The 24210-nt window shown below is 43.9% G+C and overlaps 1 long non-coding RNA gene across 3 annotated transcripts; it reads right to left on the reverse strand.

Moving 5' to 3' along the window:
• Positions 1–23355, reverse strand: LOC113991673. 3 transcript variants are annotated; one of them, XR_005565199.1, is made up of 8 exons: positions 18567–23355; positions 17178–17353; positions 7687–7773; positions 4755–4833; positions 4065–4256; positions 2556–2667; positions 1247–2123; positions 1–160 (listed from the first exon to the last, which is right to left on the reverse strand). It is a non-coding gene; the product is annotated as an uncharacterized LOC113991673 (long non-coding RNA). The 3 variants fall into 3 exon arrangements; XR_005565198.1 differs by lacking the exon at positions 4755–4833 and having other exon boundaries at positions 18567–23353; XR_005565196.1 differs by lacking the exons at positions 2556–2667; positions 4065–4256; positions 4755–4833; ... (1 more) ...; positions 17178–17353; positions 18567–23355 and having other exon boundaries at positions 1247–2446.
• Between the last annotated feature and the right edge of the window lie 855 nt (positions 23356–24210).

Here is a 24210-nt window from a genome sequence, read left to right on the forward strand (position 1 = left end):
CACACCCCAAAATGTCTTTATTTCACACCCCACCACCCTGCCTTTATCCCCGCTCTCCCCCGTGTCCCTGGGCTGTGCCTGAGGTTCAGTCCCTGCTCTCCCTCCCGCCGGGTGTTCGATGGAGCTGCTTTGGCCCAGTCCTGTGCTGTTCAAACCAGGGCTGCAAAGGGAGAAAACACTGAGAAAATCCCGGGCTCTTCCCTTCCCAAATTCCAGGCCTGGCCGTTTGGGCAGGAGGGGGAGGCTCCGACCACCCCCGCTGCCGAATCCACCCGGGGGCCCCCAGGAAAGCTGGGAGCCTTTCTTGAGCAGGAGGGGGGCACGCTGCAGCTTTCTGGAATTGGATGAGCAAAGGATCACGGTTTTAAGTCCATTTTGCTTTTAAATACATACATTTGGCTAAATTTCTCTCCATGAAGTGCCTTGGAATACTTTTCCAGCAGTCTGGGCTCCAGCCTTGCCTCCCACCCCCTGCTTTCCACACACGGTGCTACGACTCTGGGCCCAGGAGGGCTGAGCCACCCCCTGCTCCAGCTGGACTGACCCCATCCCTGGGCTCTGCCTGGCCTTTAATACCTCCCCAGGGAATTCCCACAGCATTCCGTGCTGCCAGAGGGACCAGCTGATGGCACTGCCCCTCCTGGGCAGGGGGCACACAGGGTTTGCACACCCGGGCACACTCACCCCCACACCCACACCGAGGCTCATTCCCGCAGAGCTCCTGCCCTCTGCTCTTCCTGGGAAAATGTGCTTTACAGGGAGCTACTTCCACAGGCAGTGGCCAGCCAGAACACTGGAAAAAGCCCCCAGGGAGCCCTGTTTCCCATTCCAGAGGGGCTCCCTGGAATGTCCCTGGAGGGCCCTTGAGCTCCTCTCCCCATCCTGCTGCTCCTGCTCCCGGAGCCCCTCGGCCCAGCCCGGGCACTGGGGCAGCTGAACTGAGCCCGGAGCTGCCCCGGGGGGGACTGGGACCACAGACATTCCCAAAAGGAAAGGAAAGTCACTCTCCACTTGTTACAACCTTCTGCCAGAACCAAAACCCCCAGGGACGGTGGACCTGGAAAAAGCAAGTTCAGCTTTTTTCACGGAAACTGTTCAGAAAGGAACAGCAAACGTGGGCAATGTCCAAACTGGCATTCAAGCCACTTAAAATTGCTGGTGTGGAACCACTACCAGATTTTTAAATTACCTTTCCTTGTTAATTAAAATAAATAAAGGCTAAAACAAACCATGTAGACTTACTTACATTTAGTCTTTGCAAAGCAATGCTAAATAGTGCTTTAGTCCCAGTTCAGGACAACAGGGTCTGAGCTCTGGAACCTTCCTGCCAGGCCACTCTGCTGCCACTGCATGGAAAAGTAGCGAAAACATCCCGTTAAAGGAGTGGATTCCTGCTTGTTTAACACACAAAGTGCTTCAGCAACCTCAAAAATCACCTTTTTTTACGGCTGAATTTATTAATGCCTTATATGACTGCCCAGCAGAGCAGTTGGGCACACACAGAGCAGTCCCTGTGCAGTCTGTTTTTAGGGAAACCTCTGGGATCCAATCCTGTTCTGTCACGTGGTGACATCAGTGAGCTCCTCTGCTGTGCTCTAATCAATCATCTTTGCCTTCCTTCCACAGTGATTGTATCCCAAATAACTGCAGTTGTGTGGCAGAATTCATTAATTAATTAATCAAGTGATGTGAAAAGTACCTTAAAGCAATAGTGTGTGTCAGGAAAACACAGTCTCTGTTTCTCTGCTCTGGCTTCACGTATGAAGTGTTCCAAGGAACGCTGTATTAAACTGTAAACTAAAACATTAATGCATGACTTTATATTTTCAATGGTCAAGATGCCATTAAAGGAAAATCTCTGTCTCAAATAAATTTGGATACAAGTTTTCCATGTCCAGTTCTTAAATCCAAATAGCAAGTTGATCTGGAAGGACTCCTGGGACTTGCTTTACAATTCCCTTCCAAGCAGAAAATGGCCCCAAACATTGTGTCAAAACCCAAAGAAACCAAGACCCCTCAGACTTACAGGGAGCTGGAGCTGCCCAAGCTGGTTCCAGTGCCAGGAGAGGAGGAGCCGGAGGAGCCGAGGGACACGCTGGCACCACCTGGAGCCACCCCAGCACCTCCCAACAAACAGAGGGTTAGAGCTGCCTCAGACACCAAGTACCCAGGGCATGTTCTGTCTAGAAGCTTTATTGAGACTCGGGGTTCTGGGGGTGGGTTTTTTGCGGTTTTGTTGGTTTTTTACATTTCACAATGCATTCCACAGACTTAGTTCAGTACAGCTCAAACTGCAAGTGTAGAAATGTTCACTTCTCATTTCTTGCATAACAGGACAGGGCTTAAAAGTTTCCAAACAACATTTGCAGCATTAGATACTCGGTCCACAGATTATCAGAGTCTGAGAGCTGGAGAATTATTTGCTCAAGATCAACTACTGTACATTTGTGCAACAAAGTGGACACTCAATCCCACATTTATCTACAGGTCTCTAGGGCTTTTTCCCTTAGAAATGAGGCAAACTTAGAGAACCTTAAAAACACTACAAGGCTTACCTGAAACACGTCTAAAAAATGCATCAAGGGTTTTGAGGGCTCAACTGCACGTTTCCAAGTGCCTCACAAGGAGCATTCCTGTGTCCCAGCCTTATGGGCCTGTGATACAGATCTAAAAACCAAATTGAAATACATTTATATATTTATAAATTAAATTTTAAACTTCCTCATGTTGCAGCTTTAGGGGGATATCTGCCCCTTGCAATAAGGCAGAGCAGGCTACTCCATTCAGTCATCTGTAGCCCTGATTGCCAGGGCTTCAGATCCTGTCAGTCCAGGCAAAAGCAGAGGATGGATTGGACTTGCCTCTCACTGTCCAAAGAATTTAACACACAGATTTGTCATCTGACTGAGGGGATGAGCATTATCTTCACCTGGATGCTACACCCTCCCTCACACACATATTTATGTTTATAGAGATTTCCTGAGCTCTGCTTCTTTAGACTCTCATGCAAAAAAAGAAAAAAAAAGGTGTTTTTTTGTATAAAAGCTACAGATAAAGTGAAAGACTTGTATGGTACCAGCAAAGTGGTTTAGGTAGTCATGACAACCATGTCAGTGCTTATAAAACTTCCCTTCTTCTTAATCTCTTTTGCAGTTCAGATAACACACATGTGAGCTGTAAAAACGAGGATCTGAGCTCCAGCCATGGAATGAGAAGCAGAATGTCCATAACACCAAAGCAGGGGGAGTTGAGACACTGGCAGTTCTCTGGAGTCAGGAATAACAAGTTTTGTCCAGTTCCCAGAGGGGCTCCCCAGTGTGTCCAGGCTTGAGAGAGACCAACAGCCTTGTCCCAGATTCCCCCAGGGAAGGAGGGAGAGGGTTAACCCTGATTTTAAGGGAAGAGGATCAGACACTAAACACACATATTATAAATGCAGTCAAATTCCCGTGTGTTTATTATTTCCTTCATCATCTGATGCCACGAGGGCTTTGCTGCTCCAGTCCCACCACAAGGGATGACTCCTGCAGGATTTGTGGGTCCCCAAGAATCAACATCCACATTTTTCTTTCAATCTCCTCTGCTCACGGCTTTGTCACTTGGTTTCCAATGTGGAAATTTAAAACCCCTCTCAGCTTTAGCACTCAGAGGTGGAAACCGAAGCCCAGCAGAAATAAATACCCCTCTGCACCCAGGGAGAAGTGAAGGACTTGCTTCCAGCAAAAAGGAAGAGACTGCTGTCAATGAGACAAACCAGCACCTCTCCAATCAAGTGATAAACTCACGAAAATCGCAAAGCTTTAAAGACCCAAACCTGTCAAGAGTCATGTGGAGCTTCAAAGGGAAAAACAAGGCTGGCATCTGGACTCTTTAATAACTGGATTTACTTCCACGTACCATTATTACTGTTAAGTAGAAGTTACTGACAAAAGTATAACTTGGACTTGTCTTTTATAATGAAATAACTCTGGTCAGCAGGTGCATTTTTTCTCCTTTCTCTCAGCTGTGAAGAATAATTGTGCCATGTGTAAGAATGCCCATATTTTATGTGATACTGAACTTACAAGGTCTCCATCAGCAGTGCTGGGGAAAGAGCTCCATCTTCTGGGAGACAGCCCTGCAGTGGCCAGGGAGGGACAGTCCCCTCGTGTCCCTTCTCCAGGAACACCCAGCAGATCCCAGGGGCTTCTCAGAGACGTTTCCCAGTGCAGGACAGTTCCTCTCAGAAATCCATCCCTGCTTTGCAGGTGGCAGGGCTGTTAAAACAAAGAAAAGGGGCTGAGTAAACCAAGATTTCCCAGCTGATCCACTGCAATAAAAGCATCTCAAAACCACCAGTGGGCACAACAAAAACCCCCGAGTAACCCAAATCCATGGTGGAGCTGGTATAAAATACAAACATCCTTGTGATAGTCTTTGCCACAAGCAAGTTCCAGAGTTCACATGATGGGAATCAGGGATAAAATACAAAAATCTTTACCAAGGTTAACACAGAACAGGAAATACCCGAGACATCTTCTCCAACGTGTAAAGACTGGAAGTCACCTACAGTTCTACAAAGTGGGAACAAATGTCCCCTGGTTTGGGATATCAGATTTAAGTGTCTTAGTGGCAGTTTGGGATGGAAGCTTTGCTTTTCTTTTGAACTCCAAAGCATCCACGTGGTGAATTTTCCCATTCCCATCATCCCAAGAGCATCTGTCCCTGCCCTGGTGATGCCAAGGAAGCCCCTTGGATAGGAATTAGTGACTTACAGCTGTGTCATTCCATCAGACTCTGCTTCAGCCATGGAAAGCTGACAAAGTCCAATAAGCAAAGAGCTGAATCACCTTCCTGTGAACATTAATGCCAATAGCTGAGAACTTTCTGTTAATTATGTACAAACCCATGACTTTATTCTTAGACATTCAGTCCTTTTTGTGCAGATTTGACAGCACTGCCATAACCACCTCCTTCTTTAGGTTCCTGGGACTTGCTCATTAACTACAGAAAGCTCTGGAGTTATCTTCAAGGAGAACTGATCCTATTAAATGTCTCCACCTTCTTTTTGTTCTCGTGGAAATAATGAGCCCGAAATGAATCCAATGCAGAGCAAGTCCCCTGGCTGGTCCCAGGGAGCTGTGCATCGTGTTCCTGCACTGACCTGGAGGGAGGGAACTCCTACCAGGCAGCAGATGAGGACAAACAATCCTCAGAGGAAAGCATCTGGCACCAGCTTTCCCACCTGAGGACTGCAGGTGATATCTCCTCCTTGTATTTTGGTTATGGGAAGTTCCAGATGACTATGGGAGCTGCTCCCTCTGTCCAGAGCTGGAGGACAAGGAGGCAAAAAGCCTGGAATACCTGCCAGGCCCCTTGGAAATCGCAGTCCAGGGTTAAGCTCTCTCTGCAAAGGCAGGGAGAGGTCAGACCTGTCTGGCTTACCATCCAAAAATAACTTTTTGCCAAGCTTTAATCAATGAATATCAAAAGACTTGCTGATCCAGACTATAAAACACAGTTTCAGCTCCTCATTTGCAGTGCAATCAGTTCTCTGGGACACGGATCCACAGGGAAACCCCCACTCCAGCTCCAACAGAATGTCCATAATTAGCAGACCCCTCTAACAGGGATTTCATCAGCACTCCATGGCAACGCTGAGGTGGCTTTGCTGTTCCTACAAGTCACAGATTCACAGGAGGAGGCAACAGTTGGCTTTGCCTGTTAATTATCCGGGAGGGCAAAGATAAAGAAACAAAAAGAAGAGAATTCCCAGCACTTTTAGAGCAGTTGCTTTACTGCCCTGAGACTCTGCTGCAGGATTTTCCTGCACCTTTTCCCAACACAACTTCTTTGACAAATCATCCCCTGGATCCTGCATTTAATCCAGTATCATTTAATGGAACGCCTGGGATGGTGTTTCACAAAGAGTGATCAGACACAGAGCTTTTAAAGTGACAACACTCCCCATTCCCAGGGATTCAAGGCAGAATTCTCTTCCTCTCTCCAAGGCCAAACATTTCAATGACCTTTCTCTCCCTGCTGGTTCCCGTGTTGTCCTTGGCTGGGGGTGTCCTGGTCGAGCACAGCGTTACCTGCAGCCACACTTCCAACACTGCGTGCCAGGCCTCTCCCCTTCTCCAGAGGGAATTCCCACCTGGAGCTGTTCTCTGCCAAGGGAACTGCTCAGGGGCCTCTCAGAAAGCTTTGCTGCCTGTTTGCTCCGTGGTGTAAATGACGTGGAGCACACAAAGCACTCGGAGCCACAGGCTGGATGCCAGCAGGGAATAAGTGCCCGGCACATCAGGAGGGAATACCTGTGGAGAGCTGAGCCAACGCCCTGCCGAGAAGATCCAGCCATGTTTTCTTCCCCTCAGCTCCTGCATCCATTCATTACTTCACAGATGTTCGAGTCAGGTGGTCAACGATGAAGAATAAAAATTCCAATATTTACCTTACAGTTGCAAGTGCAGCAAGGCCCGAGCAGCTGATTGCAAAACAAGGAATTAATGCTAAGCCAGAGAGGCAGCTCCGTGATGCTGCTGTGTCAGACACCCACCAAGTGCTGTGGGAAGCACAAGGTGTCCTGGAATTCCTCGGCACAAACCCCACGTGGGCAGGAGGGAGGCAGCCCCCCCTGGCTCCGAGGTGTCCCTGACATATGGTGCATTTTGCCTCGTCTGGGAGTAATTTTATTGCCTTTTTTTGCAGAGCTGTTCTTTTTTCAGCAGGACTTCAGAGGAGTGATAATTAATTTTAAAATAACCACGGGCTCTTTTCAACTTTTCCACACTACCAGGAGAGGCCCCCACTGGAGCACATCCACAGCCAACTCTAATTAGGCACCGGCTCGCTTTCCCAACCTCCAAACAGGCCTTTCCTCAGAGGATGGAAAATTTAATCAACTCCAAGGTCCCACATAGGTCAGAATTTCTTTTAGAAAAAGGATAAAGGTGCTCACACTTCCTTTTTATAGGGACAACAGAAGTGCTGAAAGGGGAAACCGAGGCACGGAGAGGGGACTTGACCTGCCCAAAATGTAGAGACTGAACACACAAAATACAGATTATGAATCTGCTGGCCCAATGTTTGTTTCCTCTGAATGCCCAAGGATCTGAAGAGAGAATTACGTGGTTTTCCACTTTTCTGAGGAAACAGTTGACTTCAAACCTCTGGGACACATCAGGAAGGTTTGACCAAAATCAGGAAGCCTGACCAAAACCTGAAGTGCCTGAAATACAAGGCTTTGGAATAGAATTCTGAAAGCCCCAATGCTCTGGCTCATGCCCTGACCACTAAAAATCCTGGGAAATTCACACCTATGACACCTTCAAAACCACAATTATTATTGACAGCTTTGCAAAATCCAGGATCACAGAATGGGCAGGAATGCAACACACTGGTTAACTCATTCTTTTTAAAGACGCTTGGAAAATTAGCTCCCTCAGTCACTGCCCTCTAGTGCCAAGCATCCTTTTTAGACCTTCTACTGCTGGACAAGGGTTTCCCAGTGGGCATTAATCCAGAGGTGAAAGTGCACTGCAGTTTGCAGCCCCAACATCAGGTGTTCGTGTGGGAGAGAGACATGGAGCAGGGTCTGCCTCTGGAAGGGAAACCAGGTGGAAAAGGCACCACAGCAGGTCCAGGGAAATCTCAGCAGGGAAGAACAGTGCAGTATGATCCCATCCCCTCGCTTAACAGTCCTACCTGCTCGTTGGACCAAACTGGAATTCCAGGCAGGGATGTTTTACAGCAGTAATTTCAAATATGGGTTGTTTTCCTCCCATCTCGATTCTGTGGGAAGTAAACAGAGTAAAGGTTATTTTCGTCCCCTACCTTCATTCTGGTGTATGTGAAGCAACTGCAGGGCCAAGGGCTGAGCCCCACTGCTCCTATTTAACGTTTTAGGGGAGATTAGACTGTTCAAAGGTAACATGGTTTGAGGGTCACTGCCCTCCCCCTGAAACCTTTATCTGTACACACGTTTCTCCAAGGCAGAACAAGTAAAATCTCTGTGTCAAACAGCTCAGTGTCAAAAGCCCGGTGAGTCATATCCTATAAAGTACAGAGATTCCCGGGAGCTTTGGGGGACTGGAGTAGGAGCAGCATGCAAACAATAAAGCAGAAAAAACACCCAGGGAAATGCTAATTACAAGGGATCTTTTCTGGGTCAGAATGTAGTTTACTTCCATATATGTGTAAATAGTCTACATGAGCAACACAGACAAATCCACCTCAATAAACCCACAGGATGAAATGCAGTTTGTGTTATAAAAAAGGAAAAAAGAAGAAAAAAGGAATATTGTCCCAATCTGATGTTCTGTGTCGGTGCCACTTACCTTCTAAGAATAAATGGTGCTACGAAAAGCATTTTAAAAAGCTACAACTGGCAATTTAACAGCTAAAACCTGGCATTTTAAAAGCTAAATTGGCAGGATATGAAGTTTCTCCAGGCAGCCTGAAAGGCCCTTGTCTTGTGAGACTTTTGGTTGACTAACAAAAAGTTTTGGTAGAAGAACCACAGATTTTGCATGGAGGAAAACAGAGAAATGAACAGATGTGGATCCCACTGGAAATGGGAAGTTATCACTTGTTCCAGCTTTTCACAACTCCATGACAACAACCCCCCAGGAACTCAGGCGACTTCTGCAACTGCAAACTCAAAGTCAAATGCTAATTCATCTCTAAATAAAGCTGATTAAATACTATTAGGTCGATTTGCAAAGCAGCTTCCAAGGTGCATAATGAGTGAGGTGGCTGTGCCACGTGTGTATTTTTAGCCCTCCTGTGTGTCACCTTTCCCACACCACAGCACACAGTCCTGACCGTCACCTCAAAGCTCCTCTGCTTTTATCCTGCACTCCTGGGCACTGCAGAGGTGAAGAAACATGGATCCACTGACAGCTGAGGCTGGTCAGGACCTCAGCAGTAACCTGATCCTGTCTCCTCCCCAGAAATCCCCCCACACCTTTACAGGTAAGGCCTGTGTTTGGGACCGAGACAACCCTCCAGAAAAACCCTCTATAAAAAACAAGGTGCAGCAGTTCTCGTTCTGCAAACCCTCAGTGTAAATCCAGGCTGATTTTACTGACTTCAGTGAAATCCTTGTAAAATGTTACAGACACAGGTGAAAAGCCTGAGGATGGATGGGACACCAAAGTGCTGCAATGCTGGATGGAAGAAAAGTCCAGCAACAGGAGTGGGTTTGTGTTTTTTTTTTTTTTTAAATCCTGATACAGAAAAGTACTTCAAAGAACAAACTCTATAAACACTTCAAGCATTCAAGTGATTATGTCTCATGAAAACCAGTGCAACTAAGGATATAAGACACATGTTTTAAAGCACAAGAGTAAAGTTTTTTCCTAGAATTGGCCTTAATCCCTGTTATTTTTTTTTCCTATTACAGTTTTCCAGCTGTTGTCATTTTGGCCCCATCCCTTCCAGGGCTTGCCTTACACATTCTTAGGAGCATTTCTTTATACCAGCACATGGACATTTATTGTTCCATAAGTTTTCTTAGGTTTAAAAATTGCATTTTTTTGATTCTAAGGAAAGGCAAAAGTCCCTCAAAACCTCCCATATATGCTCCCAAAAGTGAGGGGGAAGATGAAAAAAAAAAAAACCCTAGGAAATAAAGTGATGTTTGGTTAGGGATGGGAAGAGCTGAATCCTCCTCTCATGAGCTGAGCCTAAAGCTCTGCCCACAGTGACATTACACACATGGCCAAGTCGCCAGTTACAGTCCAATTAATCTTCACTTATCCCAGTAGGAATTAAATGATTCCAGGTGTGCTTTACACAGGATTTCAGTAGCTCAGTGCTGATCTCACAACAGAAAAACTCCTAAATGCAGGTTATTCACCCAGTGTGGGAGACAGAGACCCCCAAAACTGAGGAGGCTGCAGGGGGTGAAGATACACCCTTTGCCTGCAGACATCTGTAACTGAGGGATGGAGCCTTGACATCTTTACTGGGAATTGTAATTCCCCACAGACACGGCAGTTTGATTTCCCCAACAGCATTCTGTCCTCTCAGCCCAGTTGTGCAATCTCCTCTCCCTAAAAGCAGTTTGTGCTCGTGGAACTTTCCTCCAGTTCTTCACAATCTTGACAGTCAAGTTTGTGACTAAGAATTAAAGGCTAATGTTTGCCCTCTTCCCAAACTACTGAATTACAGCCATTCTCTGTTTCCATTCCTTTGAAGTCCATTAAACAACAACAAAAAAGACTTAAAATCAGCAATATTCCCTATGTTCCACATGCTTTGGGATAAACAAGAGATAAGACAAGAAAAGTGCATTTATCTAATTTTAAAAAAATATATATATACTTGCCAAGCAGTTGTGACTGCTACAGCTGTTCTAAGCCCAAATGCTACAGAGAGTCTCCAAGAATCAAACTAATTATTTCCTCCAGTTTAAGTGCATTTAAGGTCTGGCAGTTCCAAGGAATTAAGTCAAAATAGGTCAGCTGAGCTATTGAGAAAGACACCAAACCACAGAGCTTCATGGAATGGCAGAGTGATCCTGCTCTCCTGCCACCTGAACACTCAGTGTCCCTCTGAATCCCCAGGTACTTACAAACCCCTCACATTTGTGAAAGGGTCACAGCCAGTACTGTTTCAGAGCTTGGACTGTGGGTTATCCCACAGAATTCCAACACTTCACCTGGCAGTGACTTGTTCTCCTGACATATCCCTGTGGTTTCCACGTCCTGCAGTTTATCCCGAACCATCTGCTGCTCACATGCTCCAACTAAACCAAATTTACTGTCCCAGTGCTCTTGGGAGTCCACGGCTCTGCCCTTTTGTAGCTGCTGTGCTCAGCTCTTGAGCGTTTCCTTGGCATGCAAACCCCCAGCCTGAATTCAGAGCCTTTGCTCTGATGTAAGGAAATGCCACAGCAGAGGCAGAGCAAAGAAAGGTGTTATCTTAAAACAGGGCCAAATCCTGCTATCACATCTGCTGCCACCTCTGTGCCACGAGGAGGTTCTTCACCCAAACCACTGCATTGACCTGCAAACCTTTACTGGTTGCATTGAACAGAGCAGTTCTTTAAAGCCATCCATGAGGGTCTTAATACTCAATGGTTTTGAACTCAGTGTTCATGCAGCATGAACTGAAAGCACCCAAGACATCAGCAACTGTCACAGCCCCTTGGCCAGATCTGTGGGTTTCTCCTGGAATTCGTTCCCTCGCACTCAATCCTGATGTCCTCATTTCCATGCTGTCGGCAAACTGAACCTCAGGCCCTTCCAGGAATATTTACATCTTACAGACTGTTACATTCACTTCAAGTGATTCCAAACAGCACTTTGCAAAATGACACTTTATGGCATCATCTAAAACCACTCTGAAAACAAATTAGAGCCCCAAAGTTTCCCAGCAAGGGTTTTTGTCTAAAGGCCATCCCTCACCAACATTCACCTCTTAAACCTGCACTCGAGCTCTGGCTCAGCTCAGGGAGAGCTTCAGGAAATAAAACAAGAATCCAAACAAACCTAAACTGCTGAACATTCCTTAAGCAAGAACATCTTGCTGTTTCCTGAAGTGTCCCTGATATATTTTCCCCCAAAGTCTCCTTTATCACTCGTTGCTGCTTCATTTCCTGCTCTTGCTGCCCTGAAAGGTCTTTTCTTGGTGTAATTCAACAGTAAAAGACTAAACCCAAGCAGGTAAATCAAAGGCACGTGACATTTATTATAGTAATCTTTCCCTCATATCCTCCCATGTAACAAAAACCTTGGCAAAGTCTGGGAAAAAAAAAATCCACTCTGCAGTTAATTTCCTTTTTTTTTTTTTTTGTTAATACTTGTGATATGTCTCAGTTAGAAAAACACCCTTTAAATGCCAAAGTATCCTGATGGGGAATTTGGATTTTGGGCTTGAGACGAGCACGTGGGGATGGCAGAATGGTGTCAGAGTGTGATGCCAGGCTGGGATGAACCGGATACAGCAACTTAGAGATGCAGACTGTCACATTTCCAAAGGCTCCTTTGATCAAAGAGTTTTTCCAGCACAGCTTTTAATCCCTTCAAACCTGAATAAAGGTGAGAGCTGGTACCTCAGAAAGCAGCTTGTTACACCCTGGCACCCAGCCTGTCCTTTGGTGTTTTCAAGAGGCAGGATATTGTATCCCAAAAAGGGTTTAATTTCTGAAAAACAGATTAAAAAGAGCCCTTTCCCCTGCTATTTTTCAGACTCAGAAGGCCTGGCATCAAGTCTGGTGTAGCACAGAATTACTCCTGCTCTGCATGACCTTTGCCAGGGCTGTAAATTTGCTGCTTTTTCAGAAATTAAGCAGTTTTTAGGGCACATGGAAAAAATCAGACAGGTCTTCAATGCCAAACTCATGACAACCACCTCCTTCCTGATGCCCAGTCTTTGTGACATCCCATGGAATGTCATCTGGGTTAAACCCATTCATCTGGAATTTCTCATGCATGTCTCTGCTTTGACTGAAGACATTTAAATCAGATTTGATATTTAGGCAAATTAATTGTTAAACAGCACTTGAAACATGTCGAGTTTTACAATTTTAATGCCGCTAAAAAAGCTCATTGCAGCAGCAGCTGGTGTCAGCCTCTCTAAATGTACTTTACAGGAGAGAGATGGATTTATATAATTGACATTAAGCACCTTTGGACAGTTGGATCAGTTGCTAAGAAAACCCGTAGTGGACTCAAGCAATGCTTATTAACTAAGGTTAATCATATTAACTAATTGTGAGGGGGTGGAATGGGGGATCAACATCCACTCCCAGGCAGAGCTCAGGTGCTCCACTTCTTGCAACTCCCCAAATTAAAGTTCCCACAAATACAAAGTGAATGTCCATGGAAATAATTGTGTGAACACAGAGCAGGATTTTTAGCAGGTTGTTTAGAAATGGAAAACATGTGGCTGAACAACATGGCTTAGGGACCCTATTAAATGGGGTTTCCAGATCTCTCTCCTGCAGTGGTACAGTTTGGAACTTGGTCCCTCTGCAAGGGTATAATTAAACATTTCTTCTCCTTTGTGTTAATCTGACCAGTTGGAAAAGAGTTATTTCCTAAAGTACAGAGCTGCCCCCTCTGCAGATCCTGCTTGTAAAGAGCTCTGAGAGCACCCAACCACAACTGCTTTAATTATTATTTTATATTACTACATTATGTTACTCCCCAGGCCCCACTCTAAGATGCACGAACCTTGTCATTCATCAAGTGATGCTGCACGAGCACAAATCTTACAGCAGAGCTGACTGGTCTGGTGGATCTCAGGAGGGAAAGGCCATGAGGAATTCAGAGGGATGTCTGGAAAAGCAAGGGAATTTTGGCCCTGGAGACAGAGCTGTGGGCAAGGTCACCCCCATGGAAGTGGCTCTGGGTGCCAGTGCCAGCAGGAAGGTGCTGCTGTTAATGGAAAGGGTGTTGGGTCTGTATGAGCTCCATGGCCTCCACTGACTGTCAGGAGTGTTTGCTGGGTATCTGTGCAACAGGAAAAGAATCCAAAGAAACTTCCCCTGTCTCCAGAAATGGGGCTGTCTGAGCATCCAGCCTGGACTGTATCCAATTCAGCAGCCAAAGGTTTGGGAAGTTCAGGCAGTGCTGACTTGTGTAGTTCCATGTTCAGGCAGAAGAGAGAGAAAATGGTCTGGGGGTGAAAATTTCAGGTGAAGTTCAGTCAGTTTATTTAATCTTAAACTACTCAAACTCAAAGATCCATAAAATCCCCTCCTAAAATTTATTCTAATATTTGCATTGCTGTGTGGGGAGTAATTACCAGAGCACATTTATCTGAGGTTAATTGGTCATCTAGACCATGCCCTGCTGCATGTTAATTATCCTGCCTGCCTGGAATATGGTAAAAAATTAAATAATGAGAAAGGATTCACTTCTCCATGTTAATGCAACATGTCCTGCTCTATTCCAGGATATCAGGGGTCCCATTTTTATGTGCCTGAACAGGATGGAAGTGGATGCACAACGAATTGGCTGCATTAATGAAGCTGAATTAGGCTTTAAGCCTTACTTAGCACAAGGATATTAATCCATCATTACAGCAAAATGTTTTACATAGACCTCTCAGACCTCCTGAAAACAGACTTTTCACGTGTCAGGAAACATCTCTGGTCATAAAAAAATGAATCAAAACCAACGTGGCTCAAAAATTGCTCAGAAATAAGTATTTTGCAATACTCCTGTTTTTGGTATTTCTTGTTTAAAAAGCTGCAGTTTAGACTTAATACAGAACAGGTTAATAAGCAGTCATTGATGCAATGAGGACTTCCCCATCCAGAGAAAGAACTTCTCACCCAGAAAGTCCCATTGCCATTACCACACTGAATTTTCATTGAGAACCTGGTCTAAAGTCATCCAAAATTAATAACAACTTATGATAATGACAGGTCTTAAATTATCCTGAGCTTTGTGATCCAAGGGCAGGTCATTTGTAACCAGATAAATATTAACTCGGCGGCACCAGCACCTAAAAGAACCTTCTTTCTTCAAGTGACTTTTAAATGCCTAAATTTTCACAATGGAAATTTTTTTTTCATTCATTTTTTTGTCCCTTTTCCCTTTAAATTGAGCACCACTTTCCATTTAAAAGCACCTGTGGCAGAAAATGTCACAAAAAATAACATATTGCAGACACAGCCTCAGCCACTCTAAGTAAGAAGAGCCTCCAGAAGTCAAAAGTTATGTCTATTTATACCAACCCAGAAGGAAATTTTATTTTCTCCTCTGTGTTATTAAATCAGATAATCCAAAAGGATTTTGCTGGAGTGCAAAGCTCTTATTGTGCCTTTTGCACTCTGTTGGCTGCATAGGACATGTGGAAATGAAATTGGAAGCTATCTCCTGCAACATCTAAACCCTGCAGAAACCAAGTTTACTGTTGTTTTGTTTAAAGCCAATTTACACAAACACATCCTCAACTGGTGCTAATTACAAAGTTCAGCTCCCTCCGTTAAATTCACCCATTTTTCTCAGCAGAATTATCTTCCAATATTGATTTTATTTGGTCAACCCACAAAAAGAATCATGGGCTCAGCAAATATATCATAACCTGTATATTGCTAAAGTAACCCCAAGTTTATGAGTGATGAGGAAAACCAGAACGGGGTTAAACTCAGCAGGACAAGGCACAAACTCAGGCTCAGGCAGCAGCAAAGTGTTCTGGTGTAACTGTGTCAAATGAACTCACTGAACACCCACCCAGGTGATCTCGGACTAAGTTCCCACACAGTGACAAAAAGGAGGAATTAAAGCCATGGTTGAATTATTTTCAACCTGCAAGCTGCTGGACAAGGGCCTAATTATCTCATTTGAGACGCTGAGCAAAGGCTACCAGAACTGTAACAGAGTCAGAAAGGCAAACTGGTTTGAAAAGGATTACCAGGGTAATTGGGGAACAGAAGGAAACCGAACTGAGAGACTTTGGCTTGATTAGCCCAAATAAAAAAGAACGGAATTGCCACTCTAAGTGGGACGGAGGGAAGAGGAGGGAAAACAGCTCCACAAGCTCAAGTGGGAGAGCTACAAAACTTCCCAGGATTGAATGTCCTACAGAAGTCAGACTGGGAAAAATCCAACCCAGCAAACCCAGCCTCCTGCCATGAACTGCTGGTGCAAACGGGAGGGGTGCCCCTCCTGCAGCAGCAGGAAAGGGGCTGTGCCGATCCAGCCCCTCGGACTCGGATCAGCAGGACAGGCAGCTCCCGGGAAGCAGCAGTGACACACGCCCAGAGCAGGGAGCAGCAGCAGACACAGTTCTGCACTAGCAAAATGCCTTCAGTGCCATCAATCCCAGTCTCCAGTTTTCCCCCTGACCAGGCCGGTACTTGCAGAGCATTCCAGTCTCCCACTCTCAGTATTTCAGGATGACAGGGGCTGAGCTTGCAGCAGGAAATTACTGCACGGTTGATCAGTGCCCTGAGAAATGATTCCTGAGTCACACCTTCCCACTGCTCCTTGAAAACCCACCCTGCACATGGATCATCAATTCCCAGGAATTCACTAGGAACAGGCTCTGTTTGGGCAGGATGAATAGAACAGCAAGAAGTCACAGAATCCCAGGATATGCTGAGTTGGAAGGGACCCAGGAGGACCATCCAGTCCAGCCCTCAGCCTTGCACAGGCCCATCCCAGCAGTCACACCCTGTCCCTGAGAGGATCAGCCAAATGATCCCTGAGCTCTGGCAGCCTTGGAGTTGTAATTTTTAAGGACACTTAAAAAGCACCAGTAGAGGAGATCCCCTTTTATCCAGGCATTTGCAGGCACTCTGTGCCCACCTCAGTGGTTAGTACCTTCACCATCCCCTTACCTGTCTTTTTAAGGGTTGTGAGCGTTATTTTCCATGAAACTGTTCCCAAGGTCACTCCAGGCACTGCCCAGGTGAAGTGACTGGTTTGGGTGTCCTTGGCTTGGTCCTCAGGTGGCAGCTCATGAGAATTAAACACAGATCTTTGTTCTTGCTTTCCGAAGGAGCAGAATGGATTTTTCCCAGGAACAACCCTCTTTAATCAATTTTCCCCTGCTATGAACAAGTTTTCAGGCCCTATTAAACCAGCAAATGAAGCTTTGGGCACACCAGCCTTTCTTCTGGCTGAGTAGGCAATAGCAAACTTCAAGGAAAATGCAGGTTAGACACAGTTACTATCAACTAATGATGTCAACAAATTATGCAACTGCCCCTGGAAAAATAAGAGAACAACAACAAACCCAGCTACAAATGACAATGGCAATCACAGGCTCCTTCCCGCTGTAATTCGTCTCCTCTCCAGGGATATGAGCAAAGTAAACCAAAAAGCACCTTTTCTTCCTCCTTTTCTGCCACAAGACCTTCATCTCATTCCCAGCTAATTGAAAGGATGGGACACATTGGCACTAAAATTACCATTATTAATTACCATAATAATGATTTGTAATTATCCTGACTCCAGTGACCACATTTTTCAGTCCTTTGTAATGTAAATGTCTCACAATCCCATAGGATTGTGGGAAACCCAACCAAACTAGCAGTGTTGTGAATTACCTAGGAACAATTCCTGCAGCAAAATCAGTCCTTGAGGGAAACATGTAATTATTAATTACATTTACCAGGCACTTGGAATGCTCTGCTGTCACTCCCCACTCCCTGATGTGCCAGGTTCTGCCAAGTGCCAAGGCATTCCATGCTCTGATGTCAATCCATATGGATGTGTAATATCCACACTCACCCCAGCCTGGTTCATCCTGGAGGGAATTCCACTCATTCCCCAAGTGGTTGGGAAGGTGCAGCACTCCCTGGAAGCTCGTGGTCGACATTTCCTTTGATCTCACCCAAGTCCAGGGATGTCCTTCATTCCCAACATCCAACTGAGCCTGTTTGTTTGACCAGCTCAATGTCCAGGGCCTACAGGGACACAAGGATGAACACAATGACAAGCTTGCAGAACTCTCAGGCTATTTAAGAACTACTTTTTGAGTTTAAAAAAAAAAAAAAAAGAAATCTTAAACTCATTAACAGGGTCTAGATTATTTTTTTCTTTTTTTTTTTTCGTAAAAAATTTTCATTTTAAACATCCTGCAAAGGATTAAGTGGCAAACACCAAACTCGGCTTCCTCAGACTGGTGCAAAAAACCCAACACCATGAAGATTTACTCAGCAAACTACACATGAAGCTTCATTTCTTTGCAGTTGTTTCAGGGCACATGATGTAACTGCCATAGATTAAGACACAACCCAGAGCACCTCCCTGAAGGATTTATTTCCAGCATTATCAGGCCAGGAAGTTAAAGAGAAAGAACCAGGTTAAAGAGCTCTTTGACCTGGGGTCGGGCAAACCCCGTTAATTTTCACTGTCCCATTTACAGGGAGCAACTACAATGGGCCAGAACATCTTGTTCTATTTTGGAAGAACACGTGGCTGGAAAGGAACAGAGTCTAAACTGAACTAAGGAGGGATGCAAACAAGGCAGGAATTGGGAAACCCCCCCTGGATCATCTGAGAAGCCTCAAGCATTTCTGATGTGTTTATAAAAAAGTCTCTGCAGTTTTAGATCCATTATTTTCACTGACATCCCTTAATGCAGCACCTTATTTTCTGCTCCCGTGTCGATAATTACACGTTGTCTGCTTAATGCTTATTAAAATAAGAATTTACTTCATAAATACTCAGTTATTTTGGCTACAAAACCAGAGGAAGGAAATAGAGAATGGGATGAAGGGGGGGACACCAAGCCAGCAATTCTGCTGTCAGCTCGTTTCTCTTTGCCAGCTTTCATCAACATGAGAATTCTTTACCTGAGCTCCAGGTTAAGATTATTTTGAAGAGTAATGAAGAAACTAATAAAAAATTAGATTCAGAGCTTAGTTTATGAGCAGATTAAAACCAGTGCCTCCTCCTGGGAATCATAAATTGCCTAAACCCCCAATTTTTTCACTGGAATTTGCCTGTATGGTGCCAAGCTCCCTGCAGGAGCATGTGAGGGGTTCCTGAGCAATTAGAACTTTAAGAATTGGCTTAGACCCAAGGGCCTGAATGAAACCAGAGAGGAAAAAATGTAAACAGGAAAAAAAAAAGAGATCTTTTAGATACATCTTTATGGAATTCAGGGAGAATTACCTGAGGGCTGGACTGGGAGAAGGGTGTTGAGCTGTTGCATTCTGGTTACTTCTCCCATGTTCGTCCATCTAATCCCACGGCTGATATTCCTGGCTGGAACTGCTTGGCTGAGCCAGGCAGGCAGGGTTTGGCTGCAGTCCCGGCTGTGGATCGGCTCAGGTTCAAGGAGAGGGGAATGATATAAAGGTTAAGGCAAGGATTTAACAGAGCTGCTTAAAAAGCAGAGCAAAATGGGAGAGAATGGAGCTAAGGATGCAACCTGAGAGAAGGAACACTGAGAAAATGTAGGCTTTTCCCTACAAAGACAATACCAGGGAAGTGGATCCATTATTTCAGCACAATTACTCTGAAGTACCTGTTGGAGCTGGGATCTGACATTACACAGAGCTCAGGCTGTGCTGGTCAGGTGTGAACCTTCAAAGACAGAACCAGCCCCACGTTCTACCCGTGCTTGGGATGCCCGAGGAATATCTGAACATCTGCAGGGAAGTTTGTTTCCATGGATACTTCCACCTCTAACCCCGCTGTGTTCCAGTTAAAGTCCCTCTCGGGTTTGGCAGAGACTCAACATTTGGATGAAACTGAATTATTTTGCAAAAAATACAAATGAGGAAAAAAATTCACCCGACGGGGCAAAGGGGAAAGAAGGAGAAGGATGCTTTTAATTGGACTAAAATTTCATACCCAGGAAATTTTAAAGTAAGGAATCTGGCAAGACAATACCTGATTGACGTGGAGGAAAACACTGGAAATGTTTAACTGTAAAGGAAACAAAGGGTATAGACCTCGAGGGGAAAGAACAGATCCAGCAATGTTTGTTGTTATGTTGGCTGGTGCAATTTAATATCTTTATTAATGAACTGGAGGAAAAAATCCAGTTGGATATTGATGAAACGTAGAGATGATCCCAAACCATAAAGCATGGAAAAAAAATATCAGAAAGGGGATAATTTTGCTCAGACAAAGATGTGCATTAATTAGAACTGAGACTATAAATAAAAATTAGAGTTTTGATCATCTTTCTGTACGTAGGAGATTCCCAAGTGATTTCAATAATTAGATCTAAACTTTCAGGCAACATTTATTGCTAAAATCAAGATGTAAAGGAAAGAGGGATTAGACACAGAGTGTGCTTTATAATATAGGCAATGAAATGAAGAAAAGAGGTTTTTCTGTGGTTGAGGCGGGCACAGAACTTGCAGAAATGGCTGTTAGACAAAAGAAATAAATAACTTTTACTGGCAGTAATTAGACAATAAAATAGCTGATGGAAATTCAGCAAAAAGATAGAAAAGCCAACCTTCAACAAAAGATTCTTCCATAAAGGAGGTGACTGTGTTTAGTCTTCTATTCAGGGGGCATTCCAAGCCTCCTATCAACCATTTAGAATTTTAATTTCACTGCCTGTCTAGTTCAAAGATGCCATTTTAGATTTTTTCTTCCTTTTTATTCTCATGCAATTGACCTTTTTACCATTAAGTGGAACAAACCTGCCAGAATCAGCTACAAGAGAAATCGGCTCTTCAGCCACTGCAAAAAAGGCAGAAACCACCTACAATTAATTTGCCACCGAAGTTACTCACATCCCACCTCATTTGGGTTTAAAAAAGAGAAACAATCACCTGCCTTTGTTAAAAACTACTGGATTAGCTCTCCAAATGTTGAATATTCAAAACTGTGTCATTTTTCAAAGTTGTCAAAATAGAAAATTGCTTTATGAGAGAGTCTGAACTGCAGCAAGACCTTCAAATCCTCATCCCGGCAGGTCCTCACTGAGGGGAAGCTGAAACACGTGAAAATACAGACAGGACGTGGCTCTGTGGCAGCTCTGCAGGTTCAAACTTAACTGGTCTCTCGTGGAGAGCCAAGAAGAGCAAATTTGCAATTTTACCTCATAAAGTATAATACCAAGTGCAGATTTTATGATGGCCATGACTCAAAGGAAGCCAAGGTGGTTTATTTTTTTTAAATAATGCATAAAACTAAGTAACCAACCCCAAGAAATCTGCTTGGGGTATAGATCAAATCCAGGCCATCTGTGCTGCCAGTGGAAGTTCTGGGTGTTTGAAAACAGGGAAGTTTAACAGAAGCCATTTTGTGACTTTAACTATTTGTTCAAGGCATTGATTAAAATACATCAGCCTTAAATTGCTGCTGCATTAAAATACCCCCCGGGGGGTAAAAATACAAGTCTCAATACATTTCAAATCACTGTTTGCTACTTTACCTGCTCAGTTCCAGCCGCACACACTGGGGTCACGTCTGTGCCACTGGAACCTGGCCCACTGAATTTCCAGGTCACTTCTGAAAACCAACCCCAAACCAACAAACCACTATAAATTATAGGAAGAAAATACCAAAATTTTTACCCAATGAATCTGAGTTTTCAAATATACAATTATATACAATCTGAACTGCACCATTAGGCTTTTAGAAATTGCTCTGTTCATTTGAACAAATCCCTTGGGCTCCTTTTGCTTTGTTATTTTTCCATCTTTATTGCCTGAAATGTATTTATTTTGTTTCATTACGCTGTGCTTTTCGTTGCCATTTCCGAGACAAGCAAACATATGGATTCTGTGCTTTTCCAGGGAATTTAGTCAGAGGGAAGCCATCAGCTGGGAGCACAGTGAACAAAATTGCCAGTGGGATGATGGATATCTCCTGACAAGCTAAAAAGCAGATGGCTTTTGTTTCTATTCCAACCCAGACAGCAGAGAAAACTCAAACTGCAATATTTTAAACCACTAAGGTTATTCTAAATAAATGTGATTTCTATTTAGATGATCAGCCCAGAAAAATCAGGAACTTTTTAAAACTGGGTTCATCTACCTTTGAAAATAAAAATACTGCAGTATTTTAATTGAAAGGAATCAATAGTATGTGTTACCCACTCCCCACTTTCTTCTCTTATTTTTTTTAAACAACAATCTAATAACGAATCCTTAACTAAGAGGTGACCTCTTACCTCTAAAATCCCATCTCTAAATAGGATTATGGGCTCAAACATTTTCTTCACAGTTTCCTTCTTTGAAGAAACCTCTGAAGTTTTCAAATAATAGGATAACCTTAAAGGGCTTTGAACAACAAATGACAACTTGCCATGAAAAATAGGGGGGGGTATTACTAAAGTGCCTATTTTGTATAAAAGGTCAGTGCTTCTGATGTTGGTAGAGCAAAAGACACTGTTTTAGCCAAACAAATCCCAAAATTAATGAGGATTTCAAGGCCGAGGAATGTCTGCTCTGTCCAGTCAGAGCAGCAGGGAGCTGTACTGTCCACATTGCACCTTTCTTGCTGCAGCTCCTGAATTAGTTTAGTGGGCCACGAAAAGCTCTTGAAGAGGTATTGGCGTCAGATGTGGAAGGAATGTGGTGGAGCTGCCCATATATCCAACACTAACCAGCTCCACAAAAGCCTCTGGAGCAGACCAAGATTAGAGCTTTTATATCCTCAAAGACACCTTTAAGACCAGAGCAGTTTGTGCTGGTTTCTAAATAAAATGGCAAAGAGTTCATTCCTGCTGCCATAGGAACTCCCTCTCCCTACAACACCAGCTCCTGGCGGACACAGTTTGGGTGCCACTTTGGGACAACCCCACTGAGGTCTCTCCTCTTCTATATTTATGTTTCCACACATGACTCTGCACATTATGGGATCTCAGGGTTGTTCCTACTCTCTAGAGACAGAAGAAAAGTGGTGAGGAAAGATAAATGTGCCAATTTTTCAGCAGTTTTATGACCCAAACTCCTTTCTCTGTGTCCTGCGGCACAATATTATCGACCTGATCTCTGCCACGGAGCAGGTTTGGATCAGATTGTCTGTTCTCTTATCAGTCTTTGCTCTAATTTGCCTGGTTATTTGGAGCCCTTGTACTCACAATTCAACACACTCCAAGTCAACTTGGCATAAATGGATTATTTATCAATTTATGATAACTGCTGGCAGCCAGGCAAATATCACTCGCTTATAAAATGCCTCCAAAACCCTGAGGAAAAAGTGGCTGGAGGGTGTTTCTGCATCCCTATGGAAAATAAGGGCTTTATTCCTACATAGTTACAACTAGGGAAAGCTGGAAGTGCTTTGCACAGTTAGACCAAGCTCTGCAACTGCCTTAATTCCCACACGACCAGGCGATAACCCAGCGCTCACCACCCTGTGCCAAGGGCAAACATCCTGATTTCCTTGCCAGCCTCAGCACCAAAGCAGGACAGGATTTCTTTTCCTTCACACTCACAGAAAACTGGCTTTTTGCAAGCTGCAAATTTAAACTTGTACAACTTTGCATGATGTCATGCAAAGCAATCAGATTTCCAGTGCACATATTCTTTGGGGGATGCTTTCTAAAAAGAAGGTGATGTTTTTACTCCTAAACTCATCCATTCCCAGTTAATCAGAAGCATCGGAATCACTTCAAATGTGTAAATATCATTTAAATTATTATTGCCCCGTGTCCCTGTGCTCTGCTTGCTCTGCAGGAGCTCTGTGTTTAACCAGGTGAGCACTGACAACACTGGAAATTTGGGGGTTGACACGACGTGAACAAAGAAACTGGAGATTTAATATGACTGATTCATCTCTTGTTGCCACTTGATGTCTGAGGACTTTTCATACCAGAAACCCGCGTGCTTTAATTACAATTGCACTGTGCACTGTAATAACTCCCAGTTAAACCCTTCAGCTGCACAAATGAGTGGTTATCACACCTTTTCCACACTGAAATGAGAGGTAATTGCAGTTACATCACCCTGAGCACAAAAGGGTTTTTTTTTTTTGAGTAATTAATCGGCGATGCTGCCTAAATTACCCATTTCATGGACAGATGAAGACTAAGGAGTGTGTCAAAAATCTCTGCCAGGGGGAGTCATACAAATATGAACCCACACAGCACTATAGAAATGCTAAGTACTAAACACTTTCCTATGAATGGGGCTGATGCAGAACACACCAGACTGGCCTTTTGAATAATTTCACATGTTTTTGATAATTTCTCAATGAAATAAATAACAAGACCACTTCCTATATACTTCATACAATCTACATTATGGTTCTTTGGTTTTCTTAAGGAAGTTCCACACAAACGAGATAAATAACTTTCACATATTTGTTTCCCCCAGTCAAGTTTTAATAAAGAAAATTCATTAGTTTCATTTAATCAATAAATGAAATTAAACTGACTGCTTATGATCAGTGAATGTCCCTCAGAAAGTCACCTGGAGTAATGGTAAGAACCATTCAATATGTGGCTAATTTTAATCCCCCTCAGAAGGCCAATAATGAAAAGAACAAGACCAATCAAGGACAGCAGTAATTGAGATATCCATGGGTAAATAATGGATCCATTTTTATCCCACATTCCCAAGGCTTGCCCTAACTGGAAAAGTACTACAGGCTCACAAGTCAGAATTTATGATGAGACACTATCTATGACATGTTGAGATAAATTCCACCCTGTAGTTCTGATTATTCCATATTTCCAGACTAGAGACAGAACTCAAATACCCTTTGAAGCTGTAAAATTCCTGCTCCTGGTGTTTTACTCCCAGGTTTACTGCTCATTCTGTTGAGACTGCGAGTCAGAGATCCCACATCACTCTGATTTTCAAACATGTTTCAGCTTTTGGTGAAAGTCACCCTTAATTTA

This window comes from Pipra filicauda, unplaced genomic scaffold (assembly GCF_003945595.2).
Source record: "Pipra filicauda isolate LSUMZ 115617 unplaced genomic scaffold, ASM394559v2 scaffold118_size2161507_pilon, whole genome shotgun sequence".
Classification (NCBI taxonomy): Eukaryota; Metazoa; Chordata; class Aves; order Passeriformes; family Pipridae; genus Pipra; species Pipra filicauda.